This window comes from Nicotiana tabacum, chromosome 24 (genome assembly GCF_000715075.1).
Source record: "Nicotiana tabacum cultivar K326 chromosome 24, ASM71507v2, whole genome shotgun sequence".
Lineage (NCBI taxonomy): Eukaryota > Viridiplantae > Streptophyta > Magnoliopsida > Solanales > Solanaceae > Nicotiana > Nicotiana tabacum.
This window is the reverse complement of record NC_134103.1, coordinates 101,269,026-101,271,580: the sequence shown is the minus strand read 5'-3', so window position 1 is coordinate 101,271,580 and position 2,555 is coordinate 101,269,026. Positions and strand designations below refer to the sequence as shown.

At 40.9% G+C, this 2,555-nt stretch overlaps 1 non-coding gene across 1 annotated transcript; it reads right to left on the bottom strand.

The window, feature by feature from the left end:
- Window positions 1-581: 581 nt before the first annotated feature.
- LOC142178639 (small nucleolar RNA R71) lies at window positions 582-684 on the bottom strand. The gene has a single exon (XR_012706910.1). It is a non-coding gene; the product is annotated as a small nucleolar RNA R71 (small nucleolar RNA).
- Window positions 685-2,555: the final 1,871 nt, after the last annotated feature.

Below are 2,555 nucleotides of genomic sequence, written 5' to 3'. Positions count from 1 at the left end.
AAATTCTTCAAGAACTGGTGAATTGTTTGAAATATTACCGGATCCTGAGAAAACTTTCAAGGCATTAAATTGTCCAAACAAAGAAAGACAAACAACATCATCACCCAAGAGAACAAATTGAACCAAACATGGGTGACGCTTTGGATAATCAAAATAATCGAAACAATGTGAATGACCTAAACAATGAGGGTGTGGCACCTCTTGTGCCAGAAGCAGCTTTGTATGATTGGGCACAACCCACTACTGAAAATTTGGCAACTGCAATTGCAGTCCCTCAGATACAAATGGAGTCATTTTAAATCATAAACAACATGCTACATTTGCTGCAAAACAAGGGACTGTTCTCCGGGTCTTACATTGAAGATCCACAACAGCATCTAAAAACTTTTCTGTCAATTTGTGTCACGCAAAGGCAACCGAATATAACACCTGAAGCAATAAGACTGTTGTTGTTTCCATTCTCATTGACAGGAGAAGCCCAGACTTGGTTTATTCGCTCCCCATAAATTTCATTACCAATTGGGAGGAATTAGTCATGCAGTTTTTGAACAAGATTTACCCACCAAATAAGACCGCCAAGAAAGTTTATGAAATATTGAGCTTCAGGCAGAAACCAGCTGAAACATTACAAGAAACGTGGGAGAGGTTCAAAGGTATGCTGGTTAAGTGTCCACATCATGGCATTCCAGATCAGATGTTGGGACAACGATTTTACATGGGATTGGCGGATAATTTGAAGGCCAATGTTGATGCTTCAGCAGGTGGAGCATTTTTGAGCAAGTTATTTAGAGAATGTAAAGTCTTGCTAGATAAAATGGCTCAAAACTCAGGCTGATTGACAAGAGACACTACAATCACCCTTATAGTTCACTCAGTAGCATTGGACCCAAACAATTCCATAGCCGAGAATATGGCTACTATGATGACGCAAATGAGTATCCTCACCAAGAAGATTGATAAATCAGGCTAAAAGCAAATACACATAGTTGACACGACTAATGGGAGATTATGTACACTATGTATTAACCAACCATACATGTGTTCATGGAGTGGTGAAAGTGACAACCAAAACTATCAAGAGAACATGAACTATGTGGGCAACTATAGAGGCCAGAGGCAAGGTGGTCAGAATTGGGGGTAACAAAATCAGCAATATAGACCAGCACATCAACAATACAATACCACCAACAATCCTGGAGCTATGTGACCACTGGGTCAAGTAGTACCTTACCAAAGGCAACATGGGTACAGTCAGCATAATCAACAGCTAGCTTATCAACAACCTCAGCAACAACAACTAGTGAGACAAGATGATGGGTTGTCTGAAATTAAAGGAATGTTGCAAGAACTGATTGGGTCTAATGAAAAAATGCAAGAGAAGGTGGAAGCACATGAGTCAGCGATAAAAGGTATTGAGATTCAATTAGGCCAAATATCTATGGCTCTGAATAATCGTCCCCAAGGGACTTTACCTGCAGACACAAATGTCAATCCGAAGGAGCAGGGCCCGAATCAGCTTATGGCGGTGAGCCTGAGAAATGGTAGAGATCTTGATTTAGAGCAAGAAATTGCTCGTGAGAGGCGGTCATCTGAAACACTTGTGACGGTTCCAATTGAGTTAGATGAGTCAACTGAGCTAACATAAGTAAGAGTGCAACCATCCCATAAGAAAATAAACATGGAAAAAGAGGTTGCGAAAGAGACTGAGAAAGTGCAGGAGAAGGCATTAGAAAAAGTGCCTGAGAAGGATCTAACTCAAGCTACAGCAAAGAAGCGACCTCCGACACTCTTCCCACAGAGGTTGGCCAAATATCAGAAGGATGAACAGTACAAAAAATTCATGGAAATACTGAAGCAAATTCAGGTAAACATTCCTCTAATTGATGCTCTGAAGGAGATGCTCGGTTATGCAAAAATGATGAAGGACTTGATGTCTCGTAAGTTCGATTTCCCAAGACTTGGCAACTGACACGTTGACACAAACTTGTAGTGCTGTTGTGTCAAGACCTATAGTTGAGAAGTTATCCGACCCTGGAAGCTTTACAATTCCATGCACCATAGGTAGCTATGCATTTTGCCAAAGCATTGTGTGATTTGGGAGCAAGTATAAATATGATGCCATTGTCTATCTATAAAAAGTTAGGAATTGGAAGGTCAAAGCCCACATCCATGTTACTGCAGCTAGCTGACCGAATGGTGAAAAGACCATCAGGTATTCTTGACGATGTACTTGTGCAAGTTGGAAAATTCGTGTTTCCCGCAGATTTTGTCATTCTGGACTGCAAAGTTGATGAGGAGATTCCCATAATTTTGGGAAGGCCGTTCTTAGCCATAGGGAGAGATCTGATTGATTGTGAAATGGGGGAGCTGAAAATGAGGCTGAATAGTGAAGAGATAACATTTAATGTGCAAAAGTCTATGCGGCGACCCTGTGAGTTTTCAAATTGCTCTTTGTTAGACACGGTGGATGTAATCATAGAGGAAGATGATAAGGCACTTAATGCAAAAGACCCTCTAACAGCCTGCCTTATGAACTTAGAAGAAGTAAATGGTGA